Raw genomic sequence first — 26,491 nt, forward strand, 5'->3', positions numbered from 1 at the left:
GTATGCAAAAAGCAGATAATTTTTATTCTTGGTTTTAAATGCATTGCATATGTCTCCAAAAGATACATACCTGCCATTGTAAAATTTCTAATTATCAAATAATTAGAACAACCAGACTTAATATCTGAGCAAGAACTATCCCAAATATTCAGCTGTTTCAACTTTAAACTAAAGATCAGGCTCGCTTATGCAATGACCTTGAATATGACAGTGCTCATATTTAAAAAAAAGAAAGTTGCATTCAGCATTTATTGTTTTTCATAATGCTACTTTGTAAGCACAGTTAATATTGCAAGTTTGCAGGGTAAGTGTATTTATCATTTTTCAAACAGAATAATATTACACATTTTAAAAATTCAGTGAATATTTTTCAGGGTGACTTAAAAACTGCTGGCCCTGTTTTTGCTTCAGTTCCAGGAAAAAACTCAGAAGGAATATTTCATTAAATTTGTTTCCCTGAGGTCATTTGGGAAATGGATAGGTGCTTTTATGTTAGAAACCAGGCATAAACTAAACTGTAGATTTCCAAAAATTGGGAAAAGTATACCATAAGCAAATGTTTTAAAAATTGAAATTTAAGAATAGTAGCACTTTTGGGTGATGTAAAAAATAAATCTGTAAGGCAGATATGGCTCTTAAGGAAAAATTTTAAGAGTGCATATTTTAATGTCAAACTTCTAGATAACATTTGGAAGTGGCTTAGACGTGCACCTTCCTAAAACATTGAACTATAGCAAAGAAGAAGACAAGCACAATCATATTTATAAGATTATCTTGGACCCTTTAAACATGGCATGAGAGAAAGTTGAACACCTTTCATACACGCTGTCTCCAATGTACTCTTGGCATCACCTGGCATGACAAAGTTCCAAATAGTGCAGTCTTGGAATGTGCTGGAATTTCTAGCATATATATACTATTGAAACAGTGATGTCTATGCTGGTTTGGGCATGTCATGAGGATGGCTGATGGTTGGATTCTGAAAGATCTCCTGTATGGAAAATTAGTGCAGGGAAAACACCAGGGGTGGGATTCTACCAGTTCGCACCTATTCGCTAGAACCGGTTGTTAACATTCTAAGCAGTTTGGAGAATCAGTTGTTAGAAGAAATTATTAGCCTAATCCTGTAAAGAAGGCAGGAAGAAAACATTCTGGTTTTGTTTACAGAAATTGCCTCTCTGTTAACCCTTATTACATTCCTGGCAGGACTAGACTTCCTGTCTCAGGAACTTTTCTGGAGTTTTTTTTCCCCTCCTTTGCTGGCACTTTGCTTGTGTGGAGTGACCATTCAAAGTTACAATGGCATTAAAAAAAGTGACTTATGAGCATTTTTCACACTTACAACTGTTGCAGCATCCCCACAGTCTTGAGAGGCCAGGCAAGGAGATGCATGCCTCGATGTGAGTGATATTGAATTGACCACACCCAGCCAATAACATGACCACCAAGCCACGCCCACCAACTAAGCCACGCCCACAGAACCGGTTGTTAAAAAATTTGAATCCCACCCCTGGAAAGCGCCCTAGAGGGAGACCGCCATTGTGATATAAGGATATCTGCAAGAGGGATCTAAAGGCCTTGGGAAGGGACATCAACAGGTGAGAAATCTTGATCTCTGATTGTTCAGCTAGGAGGCTAAAGATGCAGCATGGCCTTCTTCAATTCGAAGAGACACTTGTTCGGCAGACTGAGGCAAAGAGGCAATCCCAGAACCAGCAAAATCCAGGGGCCTAAAACAGCATCCAGTGTAGCTAAAAAGGACAATTCCCTTCCACAATGAGGACAGATACTGTATTATTAAAGGTATCAGCTTGAGCAGAGCTGGAAATGGACATTTCAATATATTGTATACACACACACACACACACACACACACACACACACACACACATCCTGTAATTTCACCTTCCACTCTGAAAATATCACTGTTGATGTATGATGAGAAAAAGGGTTTGCATGCTTCTACCTGGGTTTTATGACTTAAAATCTTGCTACCCAAGTCTTTGGGTCTGCATTGAATACTGTATACTGTTTATATCTTAGAATAATAAAATATTTGATTTCTTTTACTAGTAGAAGCTATGAAGTTTTACATTAACTTCTAGACAAGTTTGAAATAGTATCTCACTTCAACTATATGGTTGCAGTGTAGTTCATATTTAAAAACGTAAGTTGTCAAATCCCTTTCCAAACTTTGTAGCTCCAAGTTAATTCAGTGAAAAAAAATACTACATAAGCTCCTTCTATTGTAATAAAAAATGTTAATTTCTATTGTCTAAAAAATGTAATATTAATCATTTACCTATAATAGAACTAATTTTTCTAATTTGGTAGATTACATTGTATTACATTGATAAGTTATCAAAAATATCAATCAAGACATCAGGCTACTTCTCTCCTCAAAAGTAGACTATAGGAAAGTTATACCTTATAGATGTAAACACAATAGAATATACTTAAAAGCTCACCGAAACTGTTTTTTAGGTTTCCATTGTTCAGCTGTTTTAATCTTTTCTGGTGTGATTTCCCATGATAATGAATTTGTGCCTGCGCAGCAGAATTCAGTTGAATGTTGCATACATTGCATAAAGTAAAACTGGTGTGTTTCTTCTCTCTTTCTTCCTCTTCCTCACTGTCTTTGGTTGTTAATTCTGCACCACTTTCATGAAAATACATGAAATCTGAAGTATAGGATATATTGTCTTGGAATGAAATCGGACTCCCAGGCTTCTTCATTGTTTCTAAAATAAATATAAGAAAGAACTATGAGTGATATGCATCCTGAATGTCAACTTGTAAAAAGCAGAAGGGCTGCATTTAAATCCACTCCATACCATCTCATGCAGTAACGAGAATTATCATATAATTGGGTTCATTGAATATTTGGAGTATGCAAGTGTGTAAAAAAGAACAGATTGTAAGGAAAAAACTAAATGGAATGCCTTTAGCTACAGAGTAATCTGAAATGTCTTCTATACATTTTCCATCTGGAAAATGTCTGACTTGCTTTCTTTGCTCATCTCTAAGTTTTGGTTTCCCCCAAAGTCACATAGTGAGTTCTCATGCCCATGGCAGGATTAAAATTTATACTCTCCTAGTTTCTAGCCTGCTCAAACATATTATCTTGATTTTGCTTGCAAGTCCCCTTTTTAAAATTAATGTTCAAAACTGAAACTGATAACATTTGAAACTTTTCACAAAATAATGTACTAAGAGTTAGCTTCTTCGTTACAGTTGATTCTGATATTTGGAATTTTCATGAGTGCCATCATTTTTAATCATAAACATGCCTCAAATTTAAAGTAATAGTCTCAATTAAATGCCTCATATTTAAAATAATTACATTTTAAAATTCTGAATCCAAGAAACAAATATAAAACATACTTAATGCCTTGTAACAAATAGAAATTCTTAAAGCAACATGTCAGCCTCTTAAAACATAATCATATGCTGCTGTAATTTCACATCTTCCAATATTGTCAAGAAATAAAAATGTCAGAATGTGGTAATTTTAAAAAATTAAACTCAAATTTAAAAAATGGACTGTCTCAGTCTTGAACTGCTAATGAATTCCTGTAAATTTAGAAGCTATTTCATATCAGCATAAAATATTGAACTGAACTTCTATTAGTTCTGAACATTTAAAATACTATGAGAAGCAATACTATTTAAAATACTATGAGAAGCAATAAAAGATTTGTCTAGGATAGTTTTAACCTGCTAAGAACATAATGACATGACATTACTTACAAAAATATAAACATCTGAAATAACTGAGGCACTCCCTGAAGCTTCAAGAAACTGTACTCTTATTATTATCACTAAAAGAATTATTACTACAGTTTTCATCCTCTCCTAGTGTTGAAAATAGTATGAAATACTGACACATCCAATTATATTTCAAGAAGATACCTATTTTTCTGGGAGAATATATGAAAGGTAAGTTGACAAGACATATATTGCTAAGTTGATAGAACACTACCTGAGTGAAGCCCCTTAAACAATCTATATGTAAAATAGTAATTTTAGCAGAGTATTCCTAAAATTATATATAAATGATGTGATTTGGGTTAGTCAACATGATGTTATCTAGAGCTTTACAGTCAGTAAAAAGAAGTTCTTTTTCCAAGAATTTACAATATAAAAAGGTTAGGGAACAATGAAACACTGTTGCATGGGAAAGATAAGGGATCCTCCCACTAATAGCTAATAAAATATAAAAAAAGTAATGCTTACAAAATTAAAGGAAAGGAACATGGGAGAACAAGCATTAAATAAATAAAATGAAATAATACCAGTAGCATCACAACATGCTATCATTTATATTTTCCAGGTTAAATACATCTGTAGTGAAAGTATTCCCCACTAGAGAGCAGCATGAATTTAAAATTATAAAGTACTTCTATGTATTTATAATAATTTTTTATTTATACTGATGTACACCTGTACCAACATTTTTTATCTTTTCAGTCAGTTCAAAAATCAAATCTACACAGTATAAATTACACATATATTGTGATTAACATGAGTTAAATAAAATTGTGCATAAACAGTGGTGGTTATATAGATTCACATGATTGCATTAATAAATTGCATATTGATGAGATAATATACATAATTCTAACATGATTTCAAATTCTTAATATGGATTTACCCTACACAGCAAAAAATCTATGCATTTTTACTGCAATGAAGATTTTCTCCATTTATTTTACTTCAATGAATGTTTTTTTTATTTTTTTACTCAAAATGTTAAAATACAAACTCCAAAAAAGGAAAAAAAGGAAATACAAAAACAAAACTAAACAAGATGAAAATTTGACATTAAAAAGCATACATTTAAATTGTCCCCCCAGTTGAACACTGATAAATATATTTCAAGAATATGTGTGTGTGTGTGTGTGTGTGTGTGTGTGTGTGTATTCTTAAGTTTTCATGGGTATTTATATATATGGTATCCAGCTTTGTTCGGGTATTTTCCTATGTCATTATAGTTGTGCTTTTAGAGTTGTAGCAATGTTTCGGCAGAATCTCATCTGCAATCATCAGGCTTCTGTATAGTGTTCGGCTGTGAATCAGACTTTCACAGCCGTTTCTGTTTTAAATTTGGTGCTACCCTACGCTGTGCCATCCTGATTGGTTGGGAGTCTTGGTCTGTGTTTATTGGTCTTGGAGTTTGCTGTGTTCTGCTTGATTGGTGTTTCTAATATCTTCTGTCTGTTTTGTAGCTTTTTTTGTCTTGATTGGTTGGCAACATTGTGTTTTTTGTATTGGAGGCTTTTAGTGCGGCTTGGCTTCGAGTAAACAGATGTCTATCATTTATTAGGAAGTTAGGTTTCATCTGGGTGCCTAGTTGGGGTGTGTTTGAGCTGGAGGTATCGGGGGGGGGGTCTGTTTGTGCCCAGGTGTTTGCCTGGCTTGTGGTGTGGAGGTTTTTTTGTTTGTGAGTGCAGGCTTCTAGATAATTGACAGTCTGGTGGAGTCATCTCTTCTATTCATGCTTTCAAGTCTTTTTTCAATCTCTATGGCTTCTCTGATAATTCTGTAGCTGGGGTTTTCTATAGTGGCTAGGGTTTTGGTGCCATTGAAGTCGATGCTATGACCTGTGGCTTTCATGTGTTGGACTAGTGAGGAAGTGTGTTTCAGCTTTTTTACTGCATTTTTGTGTTCATCTAGGTGGGTACTTATTCTTCTATTGGTCTGTCCAATGTATGTGGCAGGGCATGATGCACAGGAGACTTCATATGTGCCTTGGTTTTCCAGGTCAACTTTATCTTTGGGGTTTCTTAGAATGGCTGCTATTTTTCTGTCTGTTTTGAAGGCAGTCTTGATGTGATGCCTATGTAGTATCTTACTACTTTTGTCTGTAGTACCTCTTGTGTAGGGCAGGACAGCTGTTCCATAGGTCTGTTCATCTTCTAGATCTCCATTATGTCTCAGTGTGTTTTTGTGGATCAAGCCAGTGATTTTGCTTTCGTGGAAGCCGTTGGCTGTCAGTACTTTAGTCAGGGTGCATAGTTCAGTCTTTATGTGTGTCTTGTCTGCCAGGCGTTTGGTTCTGGCAATTACTGGTTCTTTGCAATTAGCAAAACATTGCTACAACTTTAAAAGCACAACTATAATGATGTGGGAAAATACCTGAACAAAGCTGAATACCATACATATACATGCGTGCGTGTGTTTGTGTGTGTGTGTGTGTCTAAAGTAGATAGATACCAGGTCAAATGGCTGGTTAGGATAAGCAGAATTTTAATAATTTGTTCATAAGTAGTTCACAGGAGGGGAACTATTATTCAAGAACGTTTCCGGCTATTTTGGAAATTTGTTTGCATGTTTGTATTAACAATATGCCATCAAGTTCAAATAGACATTTCATGACAACACTGATGAACCTTCTCTAGAATAGATAGATCTAGTCTCAAATGGTCCTTTATATCTTAAAGTAGTGCACTCCCTCATCTTTGTAATTGAATCCATTCACTTTGCTGCTGCTTCTCTTTTCTTCCACCTTTCCCAACATTGTAGACTTCTCAAGGTAGTCGGTCTTCATATAATGTGTTCAAAATATTATCATTTGAGTCTGGTCATTTCTGCATTTATTCATTGTAGATCCATTTGTTTACTATCCTGCAGAGCAATATTATTCTCAAATTTTATTTTTTCCAATCTCAGTTATTCTTCCAACGTCCAACTTTTGCTGCTGAAGATATCTCTGAGAAAACCACTATCTGCATATTTCTTATTTTTGTACATTTAGTTGTGGCACATCATCTTTTTCACATCTTCCATGCTAGCCTACTAAGTGATGATCTGTTACTTGACTGTTGTTTCTTTTACTGTTAACAGGCAGTCCTAAATGGCAGTTGTTATTTACCACTTCAGGAACTTTATTGTCTGTTATCTGTTGTTATTTGTTTGATCTTATTTATATTTCACCTTAGACCCATTTTTTTCTTTAACTTTCTTTGAATGTTTTGATATTCATTACTGGGGCTTGTAGATCATTTGTACTTTTAGCTACAAGAATAGGGCCATCAGCATTGTGAATGTTTGGATGTTTCTTCCTCCAGTTTTAAGGACGTGCTGATTTTTCCAACTGATTTCTCTCAATATATATATTCTGCAGATAGCTTGAATAAGTAAGGGGAGATTATACAGCCTCACATCGCTCCTTTGCTAACAGGACATTAAGATGTACTGAGATTTCCAGTTTCAATTGAGTTGAATGTGTTTCTATAAACAATAAAGCACGTGACTCATATCTTGTTCCCTTTTCTGATTTGACATGTGGGACTCTTATCTTTGCTGATTGATTTGAAGGCTTATTTTGCTATCATATGAAATTAGGGATATTATTTCCTTATCCTGTTAAGTATTTGATTCTTTCTTTGGTTTTAATACACAAGACTGACTTTCAGTATTTTGATCACTATGACATTCTTCAGATATCCTGAAAGTTTAGTTGTTGCTTTTTGTTGAATTTAAGTATAATCTTTCCATCATTGTTGGATTTTCTTTAAATAGGTTGCCATCCACCCATGGTCTAATTTAGAGGAGAAGACAACAACACAATTGATTTTTGAGGTTGTATGAGAGGATATCAAAGTATCCACCTGGGGAGGACAAAGGGAAATATTGGGTGATTATATAGCCATCTCAAGGTTACAAGGGAAAGTTATGACCCTTATTAACTGGAATTTGCATAAAAATATCCTTCAGGATGTAGTATAATTTATAAAACAGCTGTCTATCCAAAGATTATGTTCAGTTCTCTGTCTGCACAAAAAGAATATGATTCTGTAAATGCTATTGTGATAAATAGTTTTTACATTTTTCAATGTATAATTGGAGTACAAGGTCTGCTTATAAAAAAAATTTTTTACAAGCATATCAGAACTATGATAAGAGTTAGGTTGAGAAACCACTAGGCAAGAATAATCAGCCTCAGCATCTTTCAAAAAAAAGAAATGTTTTTCCCCAGAGCCTCTCTCTTCATTATTTTATCAAGTAACATTCCATTCCACTTATTGTACACTCATTCTATCCTCAGAAATCCATTGAGGGAGATATCAGTTTATCTTCACTATTTTCTCCAGCACCTGAAAAGATGCAGGGATTCCAATGATCAGCCTTGTCATAACAAATTTTATTGAACAAGGGTTAAACACCAAAACAGACAAATTACTGTTTTTCTGGTTTCAAAAATACTTTCCTGCATGACATTCTAGGCTTATATTTAGAAGTAAGTCTATTATACTGGCAAACATCTCAAACTTTTCCTGAAAGAAGCCATGCCTGAATTTTGGCAGTCATAAGAAAACTTTTTGAATTGTCAAGCTCCTAACAGTTATTCTAACAGTTTGACTTGCATACCATTAATAAAGATGATAAGTAAGTTGTTGATCAGTATCTTTTGAGAGTGTTACTATTTCTGCCTTCCCTAGCACTTTGGACCCTACATGATATTAAAAGATATGAGCATGCAATATGACTAAGATGAAAGATATATATATACATTAAGGGGAAATATGATTATTATGAATAAATATTTGGAACAACAATTATACTATTAGCAAATGGAAGCTTTTACTTCCCACTATTTCTACATTTTTGGCAAGTACTACAAAGCTGTAATAAGATAAACAGTTCTCAGTCTTACTAATCATAACTCTCTTAGAATAGATAATAATCAACTAGAGATGTTGGGTTTTCATTTCCTGGATCAAACTCCAGAGTGATTTGAAGAAACTCAGCAAAACTAGTTTTCCCTATCATCACATGTCTACTCTGACAAAGAACATACTCTCTAAAATTCCCCTATTTTGAAAAACTAAGAATAAAATGTATGCTTGATGAAAAATAATATACTCTAAAGTATTGTCAACAAAATTCCAAACTGCAATGGTAATTACCCTAACCCTAACCCTTATGTTGACAGACCTTCTCTTTTCCAATGAATGAATTAGATAATGATGCCTGTCACATTTTATATTTCCCTAACACAAATTAGCTCAAATTTGAAGACTGAAAAAGTGGAATCTGTAGAGCATATAGAAAATCTGTTGGATATCCATTAAGCCTAGCCAAATGACCAATGGTTTGCAATGTCTAACCATCTGGAGGCCACTAATTTTGCATTTTGCACTCTTGAATTATGGGGGGAAACCATGGATAGAGATAGAACAAAAGCCCAATTTCATTCAATAAATTTTTACATTTACATTAATGGGATTTAACATTTATATTCTCCATATTTAATACATTCCCTGGTGTCAGATTAAAAATTTTGTTGACATCTTTTGTGAGGTATATGATGGAAGCAAAAGGCTTTGTGTAACTAATGGTGCTCCAGAGCCAATGGTTTTGCAAATACTTGTTTAGATATTTTATCTGTGTTGATAAATTGAGTAAGCTGAAAACATAAACCAACGAGATCGAAAGAATTTAAAATATTGTTGTTTCTGTTTTAATTAACAATAATTTTATGCATTTTTACAAAGTAAAAATTAAGCTTTATGAAGTTATTCTTATTTTAGATTAAATAGAACCGTACAGTATTTTCTATATTAGATCATTGGTAACTATTAAAACTATGTTTATTTATGATGTTTAATACTGGATTCCTGCATAAATAACTTTCCAAGCACTGTTGCCTTTTCTGAAGTTCATATGTAATAGGAAAACATCTCTACTGAGCTTCCTATCTCAACTAAAAATTTTTTAAAGTATTCTAATTACAAAAATAAATTAAAATCTGTACTGCTGCAATGCAAAATGTCAACCATAAGAAACATCTGTTTTCAAAACTGTCTCTTATCTCTACATAAATTTTGTGGCATTTGTAGGAAATAAAACAGGTAGGCCAATGTAGGTTTGAAGTGCTGTTCTGTCTTCTGTAATATGGTATGTCAGACATATATTCATTAGGGCTTAAACACAATCCTGCAGAATTACTCAAAAATAATTGCCACTGAAAAACTACACTTGCTTTCAGACATACATTTAAGAGTATAACCTGACTGAGCCATATTTTGTAAAACCATAGCTGATTAAGGCAATCTTTATATTGTTAGAAATCAGTAGTCCTATCATCCCCCTATATTTTATTATCTTTCCATGGTTCAGTAATGAATTAATACAGCTTTTCCCTTATTCACAATTGTAAAAATTCGTAATGTTTTCTTCATCATATTATGCCTGATTAATACTGAGAATGAATAACTGTATTACATTAAATGCTTTCCTCACAATTAATATTTCACAGTATTATATTAAGCTCTTTCATTAAATTCTCTCTACAGCTAATTGTTTATGCTAAAAATAAAAATAATGTATGGGATTTATCAAAACCCTTCTGTCTTATAAAAGCATTGTATTACATTTTCTGGGCAAAACGGAGATGTTTATAATAGTTGTTGCATTAATGGAATGTTTCATTATTGAACAGGTTTTATATTAGAAGAGAAATAAATGGAAAAATGTTTCTTTTTTGGCTCAGAAATATTTTCTTATTTAATTTTTTTTTATTTTTCAACTTTTTTTTTTTGCTTTTTAATTTTGTTTATGTATAGTAGAATTGGAAAATAATCTTCAAAGTCAATTAATTATTGTGGATACTTAGTGAAATAAACTTAGCAGCCACAGTCATTAATGAGGTGAATTAAGTTAGTTCTAGGCCAGTATATCAACAATGACAATGAACCTTCCCATTTAGGTATGTGCATCTTGTATTGAAAAGAAACAAAACTGACCATTGTAGAGAAGCAACAAAGCTATCATTTCAAAGGTATGATAATTAAGTAGAATAGAAAAATCTAGTATCAAGATGAAATTGAAGAATGGGGGAAAGAGAATTAAAAATAATTTAAATTAAATATAATTTAATTCTCCAGAAAGAATTGTATCCTGTCTGTACTGTCATGGAGGCTCCTTCTTGTCAAGATAAAATATGGATAAAAATATTTAAGTTGTATTAAGAAATAAACGCGTATTAAGGTATTGTTCTCTTATTCTATGATTTCTACCAATTAAGGTAGTGTAAAGCGCTACATTTTGCAGAAAGAATTACCTGGTTATCTATCAGGCATAGCTGAATCCAGTAGGATTTTAGAATAATATTTATTTGTTATTAAAACATAACTATATAACTATGCTATCTCATGATTTATATCTATTATAAAGTGGAATGCTCATAATCCTATGAATGAATGAATCTATAGTCCCACAATATTGCTTTTTTGTCTGTAGGAAAGTTAGACATAAATTACTTTGCAAACTTGTCTATCAAATTTGTAATTGGGTGGATCAAATTTTTCAGGACTAAGACAAATTCTCCAATGATTTCTTAAAGCTGGGATACTCTTTCATCTATGATTAATTGAGGAATAGATTTTTTAAAAAGTTGATAGGCTTTTTTAGAATCTTAACAAGAAATGTGCTTTAAAAATGAAAGTGGTGATGATCCATATAATTTTCAGTGACATGGTAAGTATACATAAATCAGCTAGTGGAATGATAAACAAGCCCTAAGGCAATGTCTTTTGCTATTTTACTATACATTATTCCAAAACTTTGGTGAGCCTAGGATGAAATTTAGAAATTAGAACTGAAATCCCAATGCATTGTGATATTTTTAAACTAAAGTCTGATGAATTTAATAAAATACTTCAAATTTGTTTATCATTTAATATGATTGTTTAGATTGCAATAACTATTGCTACATACTGACATATAATACATGCACTGATGCAAACAATAGGACAAAGTTTTTATCTTTAAAAAAACTTTTACTGTATATCTTGTAACAAGCCACTAAAATCTTCAACAATGGATTTTTAATTCATTTTTAACAATGTTCTACATTTTACTAATTACTAAGTATTTTAAACCTATAGTGAACAATTCAGTCTATGGTTCAACAATTTATTCATAAAAAAAATGAAGCCTTGTTGTAGTAAAGGTATAAAAACATGAATGAGTTATATAGCAAGAACTAAGTACAAGTCAACACTACATATTAATACATATCTATTTGTCAATGTGGTATAATAATAATAAATCTTGAAAGACTGGATTGGAATAGTCCTAAGGATATCTTTTTAAAAAATTAAATGATATGTAACTCATTTAATAATTGCAATATTCCAGCATGACTTTATTTTTTGAATAAGAAAATCCATCAATTATTTATATTTTTGTCTCAATATGTAGTGAAAATGGAAAACAGTCTATTGGATTACATTCTTTTTTTGTTACATGACCTTTATTGTATCTCAGAAACAAGAGATAATTTGATGAACAAAAAAAATAGACACAATGGCTCTAAATGTTATAAATATAGCCATTACAAATTCAATGTGAAACAGATTTTGGTTTGCGTGAAGCATGCGATACTGCTTTGTTTAGCATCAGCATCATAAAGTGCTTCATACATAATAGACAACATCCACGACTAATTTTTAATTTTATTTTTTTCAGTAAAGTTTAAGATCATTTTCTCTTCTTCCTAAAAATATATTATTAAGTCCTAATTCCTTCAACATCCAGTGATTATCGTCCTGCTTACAAGCATTATAAATGAAAATATCATGATAACTTTAATTGTGTATGCTTTAAATTAACAGTGTTTAAAATTACGGGAAAAATAAGGAAGTGAAAAATGTTTTTCCTTTTATGTATATAAAAATAGAAATAATTATTTGCTACACATCTGAAGATTTTACAGTCTTCTCTTTCTTTGTAAACAGAGACTAAACATGAACAAATGTCTTAGAGCTATTGTTATAATGAAGTATTATTCCTTGCTTACACTCTGTGGAGAGCTAATGCCAGCCCTGCTGAGTGTGCAAACTCCTTCAAGCTCCTTTCACTCATCTAACCAAATCAGTAAACTCTTCCAATATGCCTCACTAAGCTTGCACTCTGTGGAAAAGTAAAGAGCTGCCGAATGAGTAAGAAATTGAGAAACAATTCTCTGAATCTGATAGAATTAAACTTTACGGTTCAAACTCAGTAAGAATAACACTTGGATGAATTCATTGCAAATAGCTTTAAAATGTTTCCCTGAAATATTGATTGAGGCAAATTTTGCTCTTAGAGTGAGAAAATAATTAGAGAACTGTAGCTCACAGAAGCAAATCAGCTATTTATTTACTGGGAACCAGTATTATGTAATTGTTAAGGTGTTAGAAGACATGGAAGTTTCATTAAGTGGCTTGGGGACAGCTACTTTTGCTCATATAGGGCAGAGCATAATACATAAGCTCTTGTGCCAAAGGCAGGTTAGAAATCAAATAAATAAATTTATTTTCTTTTAATACAACTTTTTGGCTCATAAAGCAAATAAAACATAAAAAACAAATTTTAAGTTAAAAGGCCCAGATTACAAAGCATATTTTTAATAAAAGGAATAAAGAAATCTTCACCTTAATCCAAAGGATCTTGGAGATTTACAACTTTTGCACTGTAAAAACATACATGCCTTGATCAAGGTAAAGTTGTTGATGGAATTTACATAGATTTTTGTAAGGCTTTTGATACAGTAGTACAGGATAAACTGCTGTTGAAATTAAACTCTTAAGGCATTTCTGGATCTTTGCACAAGTGTATTGCTGCTTTCCTGTCTAATAGACTGCAGAAAGTCAAAATAGGGAATTCACTATCTAACTCTGCATCAGTTCACAGTGGTGTTTCTCAAGGCAGCATTTTAAGTCCCACACTTTTTTGCTCTATATCAATGGTTTATGCAATCAACTTAAAAGTAATTGTATTCTTTTTGCCAATGACATAAAATTATTCCGTTCTACAGATAATTCTGTTGTTGTGCAAAGTGATCTCTGCTATGTGTCTGAATGATCATCTATTTGGCAAATAGATTTTATTAAATTTATTAATTTTGATTAATAAATGCCCCATCTTACATATTGGTAAAGTAATCAGAATGTCAAGTTTAAGCTTGGTGGCATTGATCTAGCAGATGGCCCTCACTTTGTTAAGGACCTAGGTGTACTTATCTCTGACTATCTATGCTCCAAAGTTCACTATAACAGTGTTGCTAATAAACATTAAGAGTTGTAAACTAAATTTTGTTAAGTTTTTTTTCTGGAAACATTTTATTGCTAATTAGAGCTTATAAAACCTATGCTAGACCAATCTTAGATTATAGTTGAACTGTTTGGAACTCCCACCATATATCTGGCATCAGTACTGTCATGCCCCTATCAGAGTCTGAATCTGCGGGGGAAGATGAGCTGGAACAAGAAATGCCAGACATTGAGAGGGTGGTTCCATTGGCCTTGGAGGAAACTGGGAAAAGATAGAGTCAGTCCTGGCAAGGACTCTATACCTCCCGGCAGGCAAGGAGATACAGAGGCAGGAGGAAAATGAGGGACAGAGCTCAGGAAAGGAGCCAGCACCACCCACTCCTGATCCAAGGGCTCAGTGAGTGGAGAGGAGGCGTGATCAATGCAGATGGAGCAGTCTATGTAGAGTGCCTCGCCCATCTTCACAAGGCACACCGGGAGAAGGAGATTTAAGGAGATGCTGTGGGGAGGGGCATTTGTCGGGAACAAATGCTGAGTTTCTGAAGTGTGCATGCCGACATTTGAACTGACCAATGTCAGTTGTATTTCGGTGGGCATTCTAGACTAATTACCTGGATCTTTTGTTCCTTGAACTCATTGATTTGCCCTTGATTTGCCAAATATCTCTGGATTTATTGCTGAGCAGCCTTGGTGCAGACAGCGCTGGGCTGGACTAAATGCAGGCAGAAGCTGCTTGAGGTTTGTGTGGCATTTTGTTATCATTCTGCTTGAGTCTTGCCAGAAACATAGGAGCATTTGGGGAACTTTGGAGCAATAAAGGTATGATTTGAACTGCCAGCTGTTTGTGTGATCTTGTACTGTGCCCTGGGTCATCAGAAGTACAATTGAGCAAGTTCAGAAGTACTTCACGAGAAAAGTCTTGCATTCTTTTGTACACAATAGAATTCCTTATGCTACTAGGCTCGAAATTCTCAGTTTTAGAACTTAGAACGTAGAACTGCAATACTTGTGTCAGACCTAGCTATTGCATACAAAATTATACATAGTAATGCTTTCCCTGAAAATGACTTTTTCTGTTTTAATCACAATAATAAGCACGCAAACAACCACTTTAAACTCCGTGTAAACTTGACTGTAAAAAATATGATTTCTGTAATAGAATTGTCGAAGTCTGGAGTGTCTTACCTGATTCAGTTGACTCAGCTACAAATTTTCAGTTTCAGTAACAAATTGACTTCTGTGGACCTTGCTTCATACTTAAATGGTCAGTAGAGGAGCATGCATAAGTGCACTAATGTGCCTATTGTCCCTGTCTATTGTATTTTTATTTTCTTATTCTTGTTTTTGTTCGACAAATTCCAATAAATAAATAAATAAGATGACGTCAATTTTATCTTTTTGACAAATTGTTCTGTAATTAAGCTGCCACTATATAAAAATGCTCAGTTATGTTTGAATATCCAACACTTTTTGTCCATCAAGGATATTTGGAGCACTTTCACATGCTACCTTTCCTCACAAAACAGTGAGGACCTGTAATTATTTTCATTTCTTCTGAATTAGAAATGTTTAAAAATACGCACAGATCACCAATTTGTATTCCATCTTACTATCTAATAGACTGAAAAATGGCACATTTTGCACATTCCCTGAGTTGCCATATTCTGGAATTACTAGAATAACCTCATTCCTTGATGGTCCAGAAAATCTGAGAAAGTGAAAAATGGCACATTTTGCACATTCCCTGAGTTGCCATATTCTGGAATTACTAGAATAACCTCATTCCTTGATGGTCCAGAAAATCTGAGAAAGTGGACTTCATTCTGCCAGGAAATTTTCATGAAGAAAAGATAGTTTCTTTTAATTTTTGCAATCAGGTATTAATAGCTGTAACCATGGGAAGAACAGGGAGAAGATACCAAACAATGTCTACAGTAATAGAAATATGAAGTTTTCAGGGTAAGGAAAGTGATAGTGACAGTGAGAGGCAAAGTACAATTGCCTTGAAACCAGGAAGCAGTGTAAAGGGAAACTGCTTAAAAAGAAAGGGACACCATCAAAAAGGAACACAGATGACCAGGCTGTACAGAATTGCATCATTTCAAAACAGGAACATTTCCTTTCCCCGGTTTTAATATAGTTGCAAATAAACAGAAGCAGTTTTAGAAGGAACAAAATTTCCATTCTTAAAGCCCATGGGCATCATGTGAGCTGGTTTTAAGACAGTAGAAAATATATTGTGCGGAAGTGAATTCTCACCTTTTATGAACCAGTTTATTTTCTTAAAACCAAGGTAGCTGAACTAGAGAAAGAAAAGTACTGATATAAACTTCTGCAACATACCAATCTCAGACTAATGGACCTTCATTTCAATATGTATGAATGGCCATTCTCCAAAAGTGACTCTGAACATTATACAAAGATTAAAATAGCAACAATGAAACATCAACTATAAGATATTACTTTTGAATATTCAGTGTTATCTCCATAAACCTATTGCAATGAACAAGGGTGTATAGAGGTTAAAGCTGGAACTGGAGAAACCAAATTCAGCACAGAAGCTGACATGTGACTTCTGTTTTGTTTTGTCCCAGTCCAATCTATCTCACACCATATTTCTTGTTGGGAAAATTTGGGCATACCAAATGTTATGCATGCCTTGACTTCCTGAATGAAAGGCAGGGTGCAAATCCAGCAAGTATATAGGAAAGAGTCTTTTTTTCCATTTTTTTGCTTCTAAGCAACCCAGTTAATTATAGCCTGAATTTACTGAATTCCCTAGCTTCATAGAACATAATAAACCATAACTGAATGAATGAATGAATTAATTAATTCTTGATTGGCCAAGTGTGATTAGACACACAAGGAATTTGTCTTGGTGCATATCCTCTCAGTGTACATAAAAAGAAAAAAATACATATGCCAAGAATCATAAGGTACAACACATTATAACATAATTGTAACATACTTGCTAGATATGCACAACATAGCATTGAAAATTGAGGTTTTTCCAAAGTGGCAGGTTCATGTATTTCAGAAATTCAAAAATGAAACTATAATTAATAATAAATCAAATAAATTCAATAACTAATACTAGACACTAATGATAAGGGGAATAAACACATCAAGATGATTTGATTGGCTTTGTACAAAAAAAAATGAAAAAACATTCCTTTTGATTGTTTTAGAAAAGATATTCCAATGAAATACTCATGAGTTATTGAAAGACATATTGCACACTTCATTAATTAACTGAAGAAATAGCAAAGGCTCCATGGCTGTGCAACATAGTCTTTTGTTACATTTGCCTTTTTTTCCTTTTTCCTAATGCAAATTTATAGAGATTATCTTGAAGAAATTATGCAGAAATGATTATTAAAAACTAAGGCATTCTTTTAGCCTGATAAACAGAGAAAACATTAGAATTACTGTAGGTTCTACCATAATTCAAGGTAGAGAATGGAAAAGGGGGAAAAGAGAAAAACCTATATAGTACTTTCGGGATTCTATTACATTAATAAAATAATTCAAATAGTAATTTGGCCACAATACCAGCCAAACTTCTGGCTTCTGTTTCCTGTTCTGGCCTACATCCAAAGGCTGGCAAAATGGAAAGAGTTTAATGGAATGTCTGCACACTTAGGAACGATCGCCCTTTGGTCCCTTATAATATCAGGTTGATTCTCTGTTGCTGTAGTAGTCTCAGAAGAGACAATGGAATGCACTATAATCTTCATCTTGCCCTCCTTTTCCAGATAGATATGCATGCCAAAGAATATTAGTTCAACAGAAAAAAGGTACATATTCTCCAAATCAGCATTTTTAAATCTTCTGTTTGGCTGTAATATTAAGTTTGCAGAAACTTTGTGCTCGCTGTAGGTATAGTTTGGAAGGAGAACAGACCGAATAAATCATACAATAATTAAGCCACAAACTAGCCAACCATACTTTTGTTTACATACCCAGCCTTAGTTGAGAAAGTATCTAGCAGGATATGAAAGTGATTGCGATTGATTTTCTGTATATCTCTGGTTTCATAATTTATTCTTAAGCATTTTGCTTAAAGTGTAAAAACATCCAATATGCTTAATACAATTTAAGGAATGAAGCATTGGTCCTACTTGAATGCATCTTCTCAAGGTGCTGCAAGAGAGTCCAGGCAACTCCATCTCCAAGCTTGAAGGATTGAGTCTGTCAAAGCTGTTAAGACCTGCCTCCGTTGCTAGGAAACCCAGCTTCGGCAAAGTCAATGAGACTGACTCCACATGTCCATATACCTTGGAAAACAAGAAAACAACCAAGGACAAGGCAAGACAAAAACAAACCCAAACAATTTTTCCCCTTTGCAAGACTGGATGGTCCAGATGATGGGACTGGATTCTCTCTCAGCACTCCAAGAAGACGTGTTCAGGTAGGACCAATGCCTCTTCTCCAAAGTACTGCTGCGAGAATCCAGGCTAGGGATATACCAAAGTGTAAAGTCCAATGGGAGGGAAGCCATCCGGTCCTGCGATCCCTGCTCTGATAGTACTTGCTGTAACACATGTCTGCCGAAAGCAGCATCGGTTGAAGCAAAAGAGTCCAATCTATAATGCTTTATAAAAGGAGAGGGAGAGGACTAAGTTGCTGCTCTGCAGACCTCTCCAAGTGAGGCCTGCATGGCCCAGGCTGCCATTGTGGCAGCATTCCTGGTAGAGTGTGCCATTATATTGCGTGGTCGAGGAAGACCCTTATATTCATAGGCTCTGGCTATATAGGACCTAATCCATCTACCCACAGCAGCCAGAGAGATCTTGTTCCCCAGACTCACCAGTTGGAATGAGACAAAGAGTGACTCCAACTTCCTGAAGAAAGCAGTCCACTTAATATATATTCAGAATGCTCTTCTCACATCCATGTCCTTTCCAACCTATGTTTCAGATTAGGACAAAAGTCTGGCAACACAACATCCCATGCCCTGTGGAACCAGGATTTTATTTTAGGTAGAAATGCAGGATCCAGTCAGGTGAAAAATACAGAGGTCCTTTCGGACTGACAGAACAGACAGTTCCAAAATACGCCTCGCTAAGGTGACATATGGTCAACTGTAGACACTGGGGATCTGGGTGGACCAGAACCCCCTGGGAGAGAGAGATCCTGCCTGGAGGAATCTTCCAGAGCTGGGCCACCAACAACCCCATGAGATCTGCAAACCAGGACCTCCTCGGACAATGCGGAGCTACAAACAACACCTGAGCCCATTCCTCCCACAATTTCCCTAACACCTTGGGGATGAGTGGCAGGGGTGGGAAGGCATACAACAGGCCCCAAGGCCACCAGCACCTTAGGGCATTGATTCCTTCTGCCCTTAGGGCTGGAAACTGGGAGTAGAACCTTGGCAGTTGAGCATTTACCAGACTGGTAAATAAGTCTGCGACTGAAATAAAGATGGATGGAGCCGCCACTCCATGTGGTCCATCTTTGTCCTGCTCAACCAGTTGGCTTGAACCCTGTCCATTCCCAAGATGTGATCTGCCTTTATGGCCAGCAGATGCCATTCTTCCCAGAAGCCTAACCTCTTGGCCTCTCTCATGCGAGACCTTGAGTGAATCCCCCCTGTCAATTTATGTGGGCTTTGGCTGCAACACTGTCCATGAGGATAAGGACATGAGCCTCTTCCACACTGTTCTGGAATTGTCTGAGTGCTAGGAACACCACCCTCAGTTCTAGCCAGTTGATGTTCCAACCTCTGTCTGTGTGAGTCCACTGACCTTAAGCCATTTCCGAAAGGAGGTGAGCATCCCAATTGAATAAGCTGGCATCTGTTGTTACGGTGAGGCAATGGGGCTCCCAGAACAAACACTCACTGCTCATTGCCGGGGATAACCACCAAATCAGAGACCTGATCACCTGGGGTAGGGACAGTGACTCTAAGGAGTGGCTCCTGCTTGCTTTCTGATATGACAGGAGGAACCATTGCAGAGCCCTGGAATGGAGCCAAACCCAGGGAAATATGTTGAGGCATGATACCATCTTCCCCAGGAGCCTTGACAAGAGGACCAAGGTCATTATTCTCTTCTTCCTTATCTGTTTTGCCATCACCTGTAAGCTCATCAGGCAGTCCTGGGAAAGAAAAACACTGCAAGAAAGGGTATCTATTACTGCCCTCAGATGCAACAGCCAGACCTTTTTTTTAATGTTTATGGAGAACCTGTGGGCCTGCAGGACTTAAATGGTGAATTGCAGATCTTCCCTGGCTTGGGGTTCTGAAGATAACTGGACTAATAAGTCATCCAAATAACATTGCACTCTCACCGGGAGAGATCGAAGGAAGGCTGCCATGACTGCCAAAATCTTGGTGAAGACTCTTGGAGCTGATGAAAGACTGAAAGGAAAGGCTCTATATTGATAATGCTGACCCTTGTAATAAAACTGAAGGAACCGACGGTGAGGAGCCCAAATGGAAATTTGAAGGTAGGCTTCCATCAAATCGATAGAGGTGAGAAGTCACCATCCCAAGTGCTCTGAAGGGTGGAACTCAGTGACTGCATCTTGAACTTCCTGTATGCCACAAAGGTGTTGAGACGTTTAAGATCCAGGATGGCTCTCCAGTCCCCCGAGGCCTTGGGTATGATAAAGAGTTGGGAGTAAAAAAACCATCCCCCATTGACTCTCTGGAACCACCTTGATTGCACAGAGGTCCACGAGGGGGCATATGGTGGCTTCCATTAGGGCCTGTTGAGCTTTGTCCTGAGAGACCAGACAAGGCACAAAAAACCTCAGGGGCATAAATAGGAGCTCTAGTGAAAATCCGGCTCTTACAGTCCGTAGTGATCCCCTCCCATCAATTGGCAAATTGGGTCAGCCAGCCCCCAATGGGAAGGGAAGTTGAGCAGTCACTTAGAGTGTCAGTAGGGATGACCCACTCCATCTCAAAAGAGCCGTTTATTTGAAAAAGGTTGTCTGCTCTGGCCTGCTCAGACTGCTGGTCCTGTCTAGCCCCGTAGGGTTTCTGAGAATGGTGAAATTAGTGGCCACAGTCTTCTCCTGCAATTGATGTAGCCATCTTAAAGATGCCCTAATGTCAGTCTGTGCTCCATTCAAAATCCAAGAAAGAAATACTCAGACTCCATAGATTAGAGCAAAGTTTTTTCTTTTACTGAAATTCAAAGTGGAAGCTACAGGTAGAATTCTGAATCTAAGAAATTAGGCGCGCAGATCACATATACAAAGGGGTGAAATTGATCCCACTCCCCAAAGTCCAAAATCTTCCTCCAATAAAAAGTTCTGAATGTGATCATGTGGGCATCTGCAGGTGGTGATGAGGCTTCTGTCCATTGACCTTGACATATTTTGATAAAATTTAGCAGTTGCGCAGTAGAAAGACAGTTGAGCAAGGAAACAGAAACTTAAGAACAAGAATTTCATACTCCCCCTCCTCCTTCTCATTTACAGCACAGGAATGTAACACCTCCAGCTTTCTTCCCTTCAAATCCCCCCCTCCCCCCGTTACTAATGACAGCTGAAAGATGCAGAGCAGTGAGAAAGATGCAGTGAGAAAGATGCATAGCAGCAGAAGAAATCTTGAAGGCTGACACCTGGTAAAGAATGAGGCCGCTATGGATGCTGTCACTGCCCAAGTAGCCGCCTGATGCAAATGCTGAAGAATCGGTCTTTTTGTCTTCGGCGCCTTCTCCTACTAAGATCATTTGGTGGAAGAGGAGACCAGAGCAACCACAGGTGCATCTACATAGGCAGTTGAAGAGCTGAATCCATATCAGTGCTTACACTGTAAAATTTTTGGTCATTGTTACCAAGGAAGGGATCCGGGGTGGGATTCAAATTTTTTAACAGCTGGTTCTGTGGGCGTGCCTAGTTGGTGGGCATGGCTTGGTGGTCATGTGACTGTCTGGGGGTGGTCAACTCAACATCACTGCCTCAACATTGAGGCAGGCATCACCTCGCCTGGCCTCTCATGACTGTAGGGATGCTGCAACAATCGTAAGTGTGAAAAATGGTCATAAGTCACTTTTTTCAGTGCCACTGTAACTTTGAATGGTCACTCCACACAAGCAAAGTACCAGAAAAGGAAGAAAAAAAGCTCCAGAGAAGTTCCAGAGACAGGAAGTCTAGTCCTGCCAAGAATGTAATAAGGGTTAATGGAGAGGCAGTTTCTGTAATCAACACAAGAATGTTTCCTTCCTGCCTTCCTTATAGGATTAGGCCAGAATTTCTTCTGACAACCAGTTCTCAGAACTACTTAGAATGTTAACAACCGGTTCTAGAGAATAGGTGCGAACCTGTAGAATCCCACTCCTGGAGTGATCTGATGTTGGAGTGGTGCACTGTTTGTACCACTCCATGAGTGGTATGACGTCCAGGAACAACTTTGGTGATGGGATAACATCCATCTGCATAGTTGGCACTTCAAAAGGAGTGTCACAAGGAGCAGAAATCTTCTGAACTGCCTCTGTGCTGGAAGAAGACCCCATTTGGACAGCACTCTTAGTCTTAAATAACTGGGATTTGAATAATGTTGGGCGGAAAAGGCCTGTGAAGGCAGATAATTCTGGTTTAAGGCCCTCATCCTCAGAAATATCCTGATCTTACATTTCACCTTCTTCTGAAACTGAGAATCCACTGTGCTTTGATTGCCCCCTTACAGGATGTTCCTTTAGGCCTTTAGGTCAAAACTGACTTCTGATAATCTGCCATCTTCACGGTAATGAGAGTAGATGGAAGGGTTTCTGCTCAGGCATTGAAAACCTTCTGCAAATTCCTGCCTGATGTTTTGGGAGATAAGTTGTCTGATGGCAGGGGCAATGTCTTCCTACTCTGTGTGAAGGCCTGCAGCAGTAGGAGTATATAAGGCCTCAGCAACAAGTCTTTCTAGGGATAGATTATTACCAAGTACCACCAGCCGCCATTGCTGTTGCTATGGGCCGAAAGGGAGATTTGCTCCCTTCCAAAGTAGGTAGAATGGCCTGTTCCCTTGCGCCATCTGGAGACAGATTCTGGCAACTAGGCCTCTCTCCTTGAGAAGTTGGAGATCGAGGGGAGAAATTGTGGAGGGAAATTTCCTGAACTTCTAAAATGGAAGAAACTGGTTTCTGTTTCTTCTTCTCCTTCTGGCTTCTGGAGATGAGCTACTCCAGGGCCCTGTGCTTTCTTTTTCTGCTCTGGATGGCTTCTAAAGGCAACAGCTTTGCCTTTAATTTTTGCTGCTCCTCTGGCTGCTGCCTGGAAGGTTGAGACCACCCTAGAATGGTTCCTTCTTTCAGGGTCTTACTGCCACTGGGCCTATCTATATTCAGTTAATTCACTGAGGAGCCTGCCCTGGTTCACCCAGTAGGCCTGTTTGCTGGGCACAAGTCCAGGAAAAAAGGAGCCTTTCAACTGGGCCTTCTCCACTTTGAAATGGAGGCCCACCACCCATCCTCACTCACCATTACTCAATGGCTCCTGATTCTTCTATGCAAGTGATTGCGCTGCCAGATGCTGCCACCAGAAGTCTGCGGCCTTGGCTGCCTAGGCTCACGGCTACTCCAGCTGGTCCTGCAACAAGGCATGGTATCAACCGTGGCATCTGTAGGCTGCAGCTAAGCCTACCACAGCCTGATTCCTGTGGAGTGGTGTTCCTACACCTTGTTGCCAGGCGCTAGCCTTGTGGCTATGTGCTTAAGCCAGAAAGGTCCTGCGTGGCAATGAGGGCAGAATGGAGCAGAAGCCCGTCATGTCCGTTTCAGTGGTGGCTCTACTTGAGGTTTATGGAGCCTGCTTGTTGAATTTGAGGAAAAAATGAAGTCCTATTAAAACGTTATGTTTGAAAAGCTGGGAGAGCTGAAGCCAGACACGTATAGTAAGGGGCTGAGTAGAATCTGGGTTTCCTAGCAACAGAGGCAGGTCTTAACAGCTTTGACAGACTCAGTCCTTCAAGCTTGGAGAAGGAGTTAACCCTTGCCTGGACTCTTGCAGCAGCACTATGGAGAATAAAATGGTTTTAATAATGATCACATGAGTTAACTGTGACAAAATATAGCAAGTTTAAATATCTTTGATGAGTAAATGGCTCAGTGAGTTGCAGCCAATATACAGAATGGAAGCAACTCTTCTCTATCCACCTTCCTTGGTGTTTCCATTTCACTCATTATGCACTCAAAGCACAAGTAAGATGCTGCCCTTAGAGCATCTTTTGTTATCACTGTGATTTTCTATCTCTATCTGACATCAACTTCGGATAAAAAATTCCATTCAAGTTTAGATCAGTTGTGGCATTCAAGTTTTACTACCAGTTCTGTGGGTGTGGCTTGGTGGGTGTGGCAGGGGAAGGATACTGTAAAATCTTTCGTCAGAGGTGGTATTTGCTGGTTCTCCAAACTATTCAAAATTTCCACTACTGGTTCCCCAGAACTGGTCAGAACCTGCTGAATACCATCTCTGATTTAGATGCAATGGTAAGCCACTAGTAATTTCCATTAATAGACAACAGATTCTGACCTGTATCTTGATAAATGTCCTTCTCCCTATTATTTCCCTGAAAACTGGTGTGAGCGTTAGATAACAGAGAAAGTGCAAGTTGTTAGCAAAACATGAATGAAGCTAATGACCGAATTGAGAAGAGAAAAAGGTAAAGCAGATACTGACTTCTTGTTGAATCCACTAATCTGGGACTCCTCCTTCCTCTTACTAATGACATAGCATGCCAGTGTCTCAGCTAACTACTTTGGTTGTATTTTACTTCTTATTGATACTTAGAAGAGTCCAACTGCTGCTCCGATCAGAAGGATATTAGAAACAAAGTTGAAAGACAACTTATCCAGATCAAGGGAGAGAAACAGAAATTTTAAAAACTAGACCAAGGATTGTATTTAGAATTCACATACTGCACACAGCCATTATAAAAGAAGTAACATGTGCCTCATCTTAACCTTCACTACATGTAGTATGCTTTTACAATTTTTTTTACATGCATCCCTTTGCCTGGTAGTTGCTAGAACTTCTCATTATAGGTGTACACTCTTTGCGACTGAAAGATACTTCCTCTAATCTGAATAACTATGGGAAGCTGAAAGAAGCAGGAAACAGGTGTTCTTTTGAAAACTGCCCTAGTATTTATTACTGATTCTGTAAGATGTGTAATATAGAACCCACAGATTCCTTCAGTTATGGAAACCTGCTTTCACTTTCAGTTTTGGACTTTAGGTAATTTTTTTTTTTAGTTCTTAGTTGTACTCTCTTTTATTTTTAGAGATTCCAAAGTAAATCTAAACTTCGATAGAAGTGTCATCTCTACCTCAGACTAATTTTTCTACACAATTTATTTTGTGGCAAGGTTGTGTTTCTCCCTTCCAGTAAGATATTCTTCGCTGTATCTGCTTATGATCTCTTTACTTCCAAGGTCTCTTCCAACTCTGTTATTGTTGTTTCTTTTTTTATGAGAAGATGTAAAACCAAATCCCCTTCTCTTCCAATGATTCTTCTCAAAATCACTATTTTCCCAGTGTAACAATTAAGTTTCAATTACTGCTTGGTGACTCACTGCAGATCATTCTTTCTGTGCCAAATTTATATTGGTTTATCCTATTCAGGTCCTTCTTTTTTTTCAAACAAGGATTTCTTACAAGCAATGTGTTGCCCAAGATAGATAAGACTCCTGGCATTCCCCATCTTCCCAGCGCACTTTAAAAAATAATCAGTGAACACTTGTAGTAACACAGTTAAGATCACATTTAATTCAGTCTTCATATTATAAGGGAAGATTAATGAATTCCCGGAATCTCTTTATTGAATGTGGGATGTACTCAAATTTACCAAGTACCAAGTTAAAACCCAAGTTAAACTGAGAGTTCTAATCTGGCAGCATTTTTTATGCATTTTTTTGCTCTAAATAAGCATCAAAGCAAATACAGGTGGTCATCAGGTTATGTACTTAGTAGCTTGAAGATGACAGATGACCCTTTCAAAATTAAAGCTGCTGCAGAATTCCCAATCATTCACTCTTATAACTGACTACAAAGATGCTGCAGTCTGGTTCTCTTTCCCCACCCACACCCCAAATCCCACTCAATCTTGGTTTATATAATATGATGAGTTTTAAATCATGGTTTACAATTTACAGTAGCTACTTCACCCCACAAAACTATATTTGTATAGAGTGTGAACCAAGCCAATGTTGATGCATACATAAAACTGTTTATTTTTAAAAGGAGTATTTTAGTTCATTTTATGAATGATGGCATCTTCTATTGTATTCTCAGTACATATTCCTAACATAGTTGTCTCTACTGATTCAGCATCAAAGTTATCAGGGTAACTATTTTCACATACTTAATCTGTTTGTGAAAATAAAAAACAATCTATATTGAGTCACAAAAGAAGGATAAAATTATATCTCTTATGACTTTACATATGAATTAAACTGAAAAAAAAGTGTTGGGACAATTATTAAAACACAAAATTGAATACTTTAA

The 26,491-nt window shown here is 36.6% G+C and overlaps 1 long non-coding RNA gene across 1 annotated transcript in view; it reads right to left on the bottom strand.

The window, feature by feature from the left end:
* Positions 1–2,496: 2,496 nt before the first annotated feature.
* LOC148123987 (uncharacterized) overlaps positions 2,497–26,491 on the bottom strand; it is an 81,493-nt gene continuing 57,498 nt past the window's right edge. The window contains exon 3 of the long non-coding RNA XR_015740231.1: positions 2,497–2,741. This is a non-coding gene — a long non-coding RNA (uncharacterized LOC148123987). The remainder of the gene's footprint in view (positions 2,742–26,491) is intronic.

The sequence above is a fragment of the Pseudonaja textilis genome, chromosome Z (assembly GCF_049901715.1).
Source record: "Pseudonaja textilis isolate UNSWEBS1 chromosome Z, rPseTex1.2, whole genome shotgun sequence".
Taxonomy (NCBI): Eukaryota; Metazoa; Chordata; class Lepidosauria; order Squamata; family Elapidae; genus Pseudonaja; species Pseudonaja textilis.